Genomic DNA, 9,630 nt, shown 5'->3' with positions numbered 1-9,630 from the left:
CACAAATCTCAACTCTGAAAGGTAAATTGAAGTGTAACATTCTCCATTGTTTTATACACAATCCTCCTTCTACTACTTCAACGTTACATTCGTTAAGAAAAACATTAGATTTAAGTGCCCACATAAATATGTTCTAAAATTCTGGTAATGTGAATTACAGAATATGTTGTCGTTGGTGGAAATAACTGTGTAACTCTTCAGGCGGCTGTAAATTTCCAAATGAGACGCAGGAAATGTTACGATTTTTCTTAACATATGCAATTTATTGGGTTCCACTACCTCCATCAATACCCAGATGCATAATTCCACATTCATCTGTTTTCCATGTAGTTGTATGCATTGTATTGCGTTTAATCATTCCACAATATATTGAACTTTTTAATGTATTTATGCAGCTCGGCATTTTCAAGAGATCTGTCCGATATAGAATTTTTTTATAAACAATTCCGGTATCGTTTTTTAAAAAATATCCTTTCCGCCCGTTACAGTTTCAGTGACTCTATTGCGTCTTTCGGTTCATCAATCATCAAGCTGCCCTTGCGTGGTTTTTGCATTCTTAAATGTGTAGCTATTGCTGAGGCTCCCCGGACAATGTTGTCGACTGCTCATAGACCAACAAACATTGGTACTAGAAAGGCAAGAAATTCTCCAGATGTTTCAGGTCTATATTCCTTTAGGTGACGTTTGCAATCTGATAGCGTGATACGCAGAACTGAACTATAGGGAGTCTTAATTCATATTTTCCCTCACATTTGTGTACCACGCAGCCTCAGTTGCAATATGTGTTGAAATTGATTTCCATGAGCCTCACTGCATGTGTGTACGCGCCGTAACATTTTCTGTCACACAAGTTCACATCGGCCAGGCTGCATCCGAACAGTGTCTAAGGCAGCATGAATACGCTACTGCACTGGCTCCACATCTGGAAATGGGTCGGCATACACGGTACTTTTGAGAGGCTCCGTAACCAGAAATCGCACGGGTTGAAATCCAGTGAACGAGAAGGGAATGCAACTGGACCTCCTCGTCTCGATCGATCAACCAGGGAAGACACAATTGAGTTGCGTCCGAACATTAACGGCAAAGTGGGCTGGAGCGCCATAATGTAGCAGTCACATAACCCATCAAATCATCAAGGGCACTTCTTCCAGCAGGGGAAGCAAAGCCACTCGCTAGAAACGCAGATAGTTACGTCCTGTTAGGTGACATGGAAGGAAGACTGGTCCCATAATACGGTCGCCAATTATCTGTCTCCGCACATTCTGGCTGCTCCGATGGTGATGACACACTGTCACCATACCTTGGAGTTCTGCATATTATCAACATATGACTGAAACGAACGTTGGCCTCGTCTGTGATTAGGATGGACGACACAAATCCCGGAATCGTGGTAGCCTGGTGGTGAACGTGGAACGTCGGTTGTTAGTAAACCCTGCACACGCTGTAAGTAATAAGGGTAGTAACAATTGTCATGGAAAATGTTCCACACTGTCGTCTGGCGTACCCTGTACTGGCGGGAGAACTGCCTGGTACAGACACAGTGGTCGCCTTATACAGTATTAATCACTTTTTCCTCCAAGTCAGGTGTCCGAAAATTTCGGGTACGTCTTTCATCATTTCCTAATTCCCAAAATGACCCTGTCTCAGACAAACGGGGAAACACTGTTGCAAACATTAAACGTTGTGGTCTTTGTCTGCGGGGACACGTCTCCTGATAAAATCTTGTTGCCCGCTTCGAGCTGCAATTTGCCTTTCCGTAAGCAAACACTATGTCGGCAAGCTCTCGATTGGAATGTGGAACCATTGTGTAGAACGCTTTATCACATCCACTACAAGGTGAGTCAGCAAGAGAAGTAAATCGAACATCACGTCACCCATTACTATGACAGGAGAGAGCGGTAGGGCATAACGTATGAGGAACAATAGCATCCATTAGGTGAAAAGCATGCATACTGTAACTGTGGCTGAGTAGTACAGTGCTTACGATATCGCAGTCTCTATAACAAAGTATGACTGAGTAAATGGTCGCTACAATGGAAACCACGCATTTCCGGACAAAGTTCATTATACCTTTTTTGTTCTGTATCATCTCATCGACCAATCCCTAGAGTCTGTACATGATGGAAAAAATCGCCCTATATAACGTCCTCAAAATCAACCCATCTATTGTCTGATGATGGAAACACTTGCCACTAATCAAACATTGTTTTTAATTGTGTTTTTAATAATGCGCTCTACGACGTATAAGTCAAGTTGCCTATATTTCCGTTATTCGTATGCGAAAAAATTACCTGCTGTATTTCAAGATATAGAAGCGTTGATTTGTTCGCTGCACCTTCTAAACTGTAACTCCCTCCACAGATCAGTTTGCTGGATACGGTTTCTCAAACGCAGTCTCCTGTTTTGAGATGGGATTGTAGAATCCAACATTAAATTTACTATCAAGGTGATCTATGATTTTGGTATTGTCTGTCCTGTAGATAGAAGCTTACTCTCACAAATATTGATTAATTTAATACGTGTCGTTCTATGTGTTGATGGATTACATTGGGCAGTTATTTGTGGAAGTACGTCATTTGATTTATATGACCAGCGAAGAATGAATTATTTCCACAGGCGGTATTTTATTGTTCTGTTCAGTCCTTCATTTCCGTGAAACTGGAGTAGTGGTGAATTCCATATCTGTGCATTAAGGTCTCAAGGTATTAACTGTGGAATTCACCATCGTGATCGATCTGTATATTGTCTGCAACTCGATTCGAGTTACTTCAAAGTAATCGTTCACACACCTGTTTGAATGCCTTCCCGGTCTTTTTCGTTTAGACAGGTATTGCTCAAGTACATTTTGAATATGTATGCGTGATCATTTAAATATATCTGAAATATTTTTAACTATATATGACGGTAGTATCTGTTCCCGAAAGAACAGTTACCGTCGATGACCATGCAGCTTTGCTAGAAATGAAATGATAATTAAATTGACACCCTAGCTGCAAGCAGGCGTTGATACACTTCATTGGGGACATGTTGAAAATGTGTGCCCCGACCGGGACTCGAACCCGGGATCTCCTGCTTACATGGCAGACGCTCTATCCATCTGAGCCACCGCGGGAGCAGAGGATAGTGCGTCTGCAGGGACTTATCCCTTGCACGCCCCCCGTGAGATCCACATTCCCAACATGTCCACACCACTACATTCGTAGTGCGCCTAATAGATGTTTGCCCATCATACTCATTACTCGTGGCAGATTAATCTACCAAGTCCCGTACGAGTTCGGGCATAGCGTGTGCGTTCGCACAAGAAGGTCAAAGGCCGGGAACCCATATTTTTAACTATATATGACGGTAGTATCTGTTCCAGAAAGAACAGTTACCGTCGATGACGGTCGGGGCACACATTTTCAACATGTCCCCAATGAAGTGTATCAACGCCTGCTTGCAGCTAGGGTGTCAATTTAATTATCATTTCATTTCTAGCAAAGCTGCATGGTCATCGACGGTAACTGTTCTTTCGGGAACAGATACTACCGTCATATATAGTTAAAAATATGTGTTCCCGGCCTTTGACCTTCTTGTGCGAACGCACACGCTATGCCCGAACTCGTACGGGACTTGGTAGATTAATCTGCCACGAGTAATGAGTATGATGGGCAAACATCTATTAGGCGCACTACGAATGTAGTGTTGTGGACATGTTGGGAATGTGGATCTCACGGGGGGCGTGCAAGGGATAAGTCCCTGCAACGCACTATCCTCTGTGCCCGCGGTGGCTCAGATGGATAGAGCGTCTGCCATGTAAGCAGGAGATCTCGGGTTCGAGTCCCGGTCGGGGCACACATTTTCAACATGTCCCCAATGAAGTGTATCAACGCCTGCTTGCAGCTAGGGTGTCAATTTAATTATCATTTCATATCTGAAATAGATATTTAACCATGAATCCTGAGTCATATGTACAAAATCTGCCTGTAGTGGGTCATCCAAGCTTGTCATTATTATACTGTACACATGTCTGACAGAACAGACAACACACACTGTTGTCTGGTACATTGGCCGTAGGTAACAAATTTGGAAGGGGAGACCGATTCCAGCTTTATGTTGGCAGAGGAAAGCAGGATGGCGAAAGCTGAAAATTTTTGTCGGTCTGGGTCTCAAACGCTGATCTCCCGCTTAACGCGAGTGTTTGCCTTAACAGCATCGGCTGTTGGGACATGCGTCCCGCCAGACACAGTTTCGCAACTTGTCACGCGATAGTAGACAAGTTTAAATTGAACGGAAAATGTTTCGTTAGGATTTTACATGCAAAAATCCTGTTTCCTACGGAGGTATTTAAAGCAAGCCACTTCTATACCTTAAGATCGTACGAATTGGTTCAAACTTTGCAAGACGGTAGGTGAATAGATAATAATGGATTTTAATCTCCATCGGCTGTTGATATACATTGGCGCCGTCCAGACACCATCTCGTAAGTCAACTTTTTGAACAGCAGTATGTGGACACAGAGAGATTCGCGAAATTCCCTATGTTTCGATGCTTCTACGTCCCATGAACCATGTGACCGGTTTTTGTACAAACATTCCACATTTTCGTTCGTATTGTATGTTTATCTATGTAATATGACCGTCCTGTAAGATTATCTACGTAACGTAAACTACTTACATAAGTTATCCTAAAATTCGCGAATTATTTATATTTCGTTTGGTATCGTATTTATGTTTGTTGTTGTTTTGTGTACTACATGAAGTATTCATTGTTAATTGTCATGTACTGTATCTACGTGTACATCCTCAAGCACATACGAATAAAATGTGTGTAACTATAAAAGAGAAAAAAATTTGACTGAAAACTTAAAAAAATAATGAAAGTAATAAAAAATTAAAACGATGAAAAAATAGAAAGTAAAACAAAGAATTTCACCTGGGCATATGACCTTGACGTAGTGTGCTCTGAGGACATAATATGCTGTACAGGACAGCTTTTACCATACCAGGCAGGCAGATTTAGAGGAGCTAGAGTAACTATATCCAGGTGAAGTAACATGGTTCGAATAACAGCAGAAAAACCTATACCGTATCAGTCGTAGCCCAAGCCAACAAAAATCCAGGCTACAGCGGTCCAATTATGGTAGACAAAAGTCGGAAACCAGAATGATAAACGCTGCTGTGATAGCACAAAACAGACGAATATGTCCTGCGCAGATTTGGAGATGTGGAGGAAAGGAATTAACTTCTCTACTTCACTGGCAACTCAAAGACATTTAAATCAAAATATCTTGACAAATTCACGCCTTTTAGGGAAACTCGGGGCGGAACGGGATACTTAATGCTTAACAATTTCTATAAAATAAAGGAACACAAGGAAACACTTCTTAAAGTGATAAAAAAACACCTTGTAGTGTACCCTAATGTATCTTATTTTAAAATCGCTTAAAACAATACATTCTGCATTTTTTACAATTTTTCAAAGAAAGTCTTGCATATTTCCCGTTCCGCCCCACCCATGGGGCAGAATGGGATAAGGGTATTTTTATTTGTTAAATTATTGCATAAACATTGAATTTGAATTACGAATATCGTATTAAACTATGCCAAAATGTTGTATAACAGGCAATTCAGACTAAGGAATGTGTAATTTAAACAATTAAAAAGTCATTCTTCAAAATAATAAAATATTTTAATGTCATTCTGAAAAATGTACAATTCTTAATACCACCAAACCACTAACTACTAGCCCTTTCGATATTAGTCACAGATCAGTATTTCCTCTTCATCTTCACTGCCTATGCCAGCACATGAATTGTGTGCCCACTCTGACGTGCGACCCAGCCCTCATTAGAAACGGAGTAGAGGTCCCTACAATAGAGACACTCAGCATCCTCTCTCCTCTCTCTCTCTCTCTCTCTCATTCTCTCTTTTCCATCATCTTATTCCTTTTATTTTTCTTAAGGTCTTTGATGTCCTCTGTTTTGGTTTTTTTGGGTGTACAGTTTGATATTTTTGCCTTAAGTTGCATTGCACCTGATGTCTCCGTCCTACATTGTTCATATTTGTGCACCCTCCTCCTTTCTGTAGGCCTGCTTTACGTGAGACAGCATTCTGCAGTTCCTTCTTATAAGGAGAATCTGTTAATACGACGGTTTTTCCTTTTCGTCTTGTAGTCCGCCGAGTATTTTGACAGATTAGTGGGATTGGAATGACAGCCTCGGGCGATATCTGGAAAGGTGAGTTGTTCGGCGAACATAGCTGATTGGGAGAGTCTGGCATCCAAGAACATCCAGGCTGGGTTTGCTTTCTACTTGCATCAAAATATCACGGGGCAGAACGGGACACTACCCCATTCTGCCCCGTCCCGTTACGCCCCAAGAGCACTTTTGAGGTTAACAACTTTTATGGAGTGTAATAACTGACGTATTTAAACGCATTAAATATCTTAAGTATAACAAATGCCTGCAATTTAAGGGAATGTGTCATTTTAGGGTATACAATTAACAATTTACAGCTTACCTGGCGTTGAAATTCACCAAACGTCAGAACAACGCAAGCGGTAACGTGACGGACAACAATTCACTTAGATCTCTCACTTCAAACTAAATCAGAATGGCTGCCCTGACTTCCCTTCCATTCGGAGAAATAGTTACATGCCCATACAACAGGCTGGAACACTGTCCAGTCTAGAAAAGAGCAATTTGCCATTGTGCCCCGCTACACCGTTCTGCCCCGAGTTCCCCTAATGGTTAACGTTACTTCCTTAGCGCAGTAAGCGCCTCAGATGTAAGGGCTTATCACACCTGCATCTTGCAATTTGTAGAGTAAAGCCCTAACTGAACCCGTGACCAAAATCCAAAGAAACTGGTATAGGCATGTGTATTCAAATACAGAGATATGAAAACAGGCAGAATACGGTGACGCGATGGCAACGCCTATATAAGTATCTGATGCAATTGTTACATCGGTTTCTGCTGCTACAATGGCGGCAAGTTGCCAAGATTTGAGTGAGTTTGAACTTAGTGTTATAGTCGGCGCACGAGCGATGGGACACGTCATCGCCGAGACAGCGATGAAGTGGGGATTTTCCCGTACGACCATTTCACGAATGTACCGTGAATATCAGGAATCCGGTAAAACATAAGATCTTTGACATTGCTGCGGCCGGAAAAAGATTCTGCAAGAATGGGTCCAACGACAACTGAGGAGAATAGTTCAGCGTGACAGGAGTGCAACCGTTCCGCATATTGCTGCAGATTTCAGTGATGGGCCGTCAACAAGTGTCAACGTGCGAACCATTCAACGAAACATCATCGATAAGGGCTTTCGGAGCCGAAGGCCCACTTGTGTACCCTTGATGACTGCACCACACAAACGTTTACGCCTCGCCAGGGCCCGTCAACACCTAATTGGATTTTTGATGACTGGAAACATGTTGCCTGGTCGGACGAGTCTTGTTTCAAATTGTATCGAGCGGATATATACAGAAGAATGGAAAAGAAAGTTGAGAATGCGCTAGGTGACGATCAGTTTGGCTTTAGGAAAAGTAAAGGGACGAGAGAGGCAATTCTGACGTTACGGCTAATAATGGAAGCAAGGCTAAAGAAAAATCAAGACACTGTCATAGGATTCGTCGACCTGGAAAAAGCGTTCGACAATATAAAATGGTGCAAGCTGTTCGAGATTCTGAAAAAAGTAGGGGTAAGCTATAGGGAGAGACGGGTCATATACAATATGTAAAACAATCAAGAGGGAATAATAAGAGTGGACGATCAAGAACGAAGTGCTCGTATTAAGAAGGGTGTAAGACAAGGCTGTAGCCTTTCGCCCCTACTCTTCAATCTGTACATCGAGGAAGCAATGATGGAAATAAAATAAAGGTTCAGGAGTGGAATTAAAATACAAGGTGAAAGGATATCAATGATACGATTCGCTGATGACATTGCTATCCTGAGTGAAAGTGAAGAAGAATTAAATGATCTGCTGAACGGAATGAACAGTCTAATGAATACACAGTATGGTTTGAGAGTAAATCGGGGAAAGACGAATGTAATGAGAAGTAGTAGAAATGAGAACAGCGAGAAACTTAACATCAGGATTGATGGTCACGAAGTCAATGAAGTTAAGGAATTCTGCTACCTAGGCAGTAAAATAACCATTGACGGACGGAGCAAGGAGGACATCAAAAGCAGACTCGCTATGGCAAAAAAGGCATTTCTGGCCAAGAGAAGTATACTAACATCAAATACCGGCCTTAATTTGAGGAAGAAATTTCTGAGGATGTACGTCTGGAGTACAGCATTGTATGGTGGTGAAACATGGACTGTGGGAAAACCGGAACAGAAGAGAATCGAAGCATTTGAGATGTGGTGCTATAGACGAATGTTGAAAATTAGGTGGACTGATAAGGTATGGAATGAGGAGGTTCTACGCAGAATCGGAGAGGAAAGGAATATGTGGAAAACACTGATGAGGAGAAGGGACAGGATGATAGGACATCTGCTAAGACATGAGGGAATGACTTCCGTGGTACTAGAGGGAGCTGTAGAGGGCAAAAACTGTAGAGGAAGACAGAGATTGGAATGCGTCAAGCAAATAATTGAGGACGTAGGTTGCAAGTGCTACTCTAAGATGAAGAGGTTATCACAGGAAAGGAATTCGAAGCGAGCCGCATCAAACCAGTCAGTAGACTGCTGATGACCAAAAAAAAAAAAAAAAAAAAAAAAAGACACTCTGTAATGGTGTGGGACGTGTACAGTTGGTGTGATATTGGACCCCTGATACGTCTAGATACGACTCTGATGGGTGAATCGTACGTAAGCGTCCTGTCTGATCACGTGCGTCTATTCATGTCCACTGTGCATTCAGACGGACTTGGGCAATTCCAGCAGGACAATGTGATACCCCACACATCTACAGTGTGGCTCCAGAAACACTCTTCTGAGTTTAAACACTTCCGCTGGCCATCAGATTCTCCGGACATGAACGTTATTGAGCATATCTGGGGTGCCTCGCAACGGGCTGTTCAGGAGAGATCTCCAGCCCCTCGTACTCTTACGGATTTATGGACAGGCCTGCAGGATGATGGCTTCAATTCCTTCCAGCACTACTTCAGACATTAGTGGAGCCCATGCCGCGTGGTGTTGCGGCATTTCTGCGTGCTCGCGGGGGCCCTACACGATATTAGGCAGGTGTACCAGTTTCTTGGCTCTTCAGTGTATATGCTAAGTAAAAAACTTTTTTGTGAGGGGATGTAATTTCTGGGGGTGAATTTGTTCCTGAGGGGATGTGGGGGGCAGACCGATTTTTCCCCCAAAAGTGACCATTTCCCCCCCAAACCCACTTCTTGTTACTTAAATAATGATGGGTATAAGACCAAATATGCACAAATTTATGCGCTTCAGTAAGTGAGATGCATCTACAATAGGAAGACTCCTAGAATGTGGCTACACTTATAATATGAAGTATGAAACAGTGGGGATGCATAAATCGTATATCTAGTGATATATTATGCTATACTGCATAGCATGAGAAATGTCATGTCTAGTCACATGGTACCATGTGTCATGTTGTACAACATGGCATCTATCGATTTACTCTACTTGGTATGAGGCATTGTATTACATGGCATGGGCTCTAATACTAACAT

General features: G+C 42.3%; 2 non-coding genes across 2 annotated transcripts; one reads left to right on the top strand and one right to left on the bottom strand.

The window, feature by feature from the left end:
- Nucleotides 1-3,038: 3,038 nt before the first annotated feature.
- Nucleotides 3,039-3,115, bottom strand: Trnat-ugu (transfer RNA threonine (anticodon UGU)). Its single transcript has one exon. It is a non-coding gene; the product is annotated as a tRNA-Thr (tRNA).
- A 644-nt stretch (nt 3,116-3,759) lies between these two features.
- On the top strand, nt 3,760-3,834 carry Trnat-ugu (transfer RNA threonine (anticodon UGU)). Its single transcript has one exon. It is a non-coding gene; the product is annotated as a tRNA-Thr (tRNA).
- The last annotated feature ends 5,796 nt before the right edge of the window (nt 3,835-9,630 follow it).

The sequence above is a fragment of the Schistocerca serialis genome, chromosome 7, assembly GCF_023864345.2.
Source record: "Schistocerca serialis cubense isolate TAMUIC-IGC-003099 chromosome 7, iqSchSeri2.2, whole genome shotgun sequence".
NCBI classification, from domain to species: Eukaryota; Metazoa; Arthropoda; class Insecta; order Orthoptera; family Acrididae; genus Schistocerca; species Schistocerca serialis.
The sequence above is the reverse complement of the archived record's forward strand: the minus strand, read 5'-3'. Positions and strand labels throughout refer to the sequence as shown.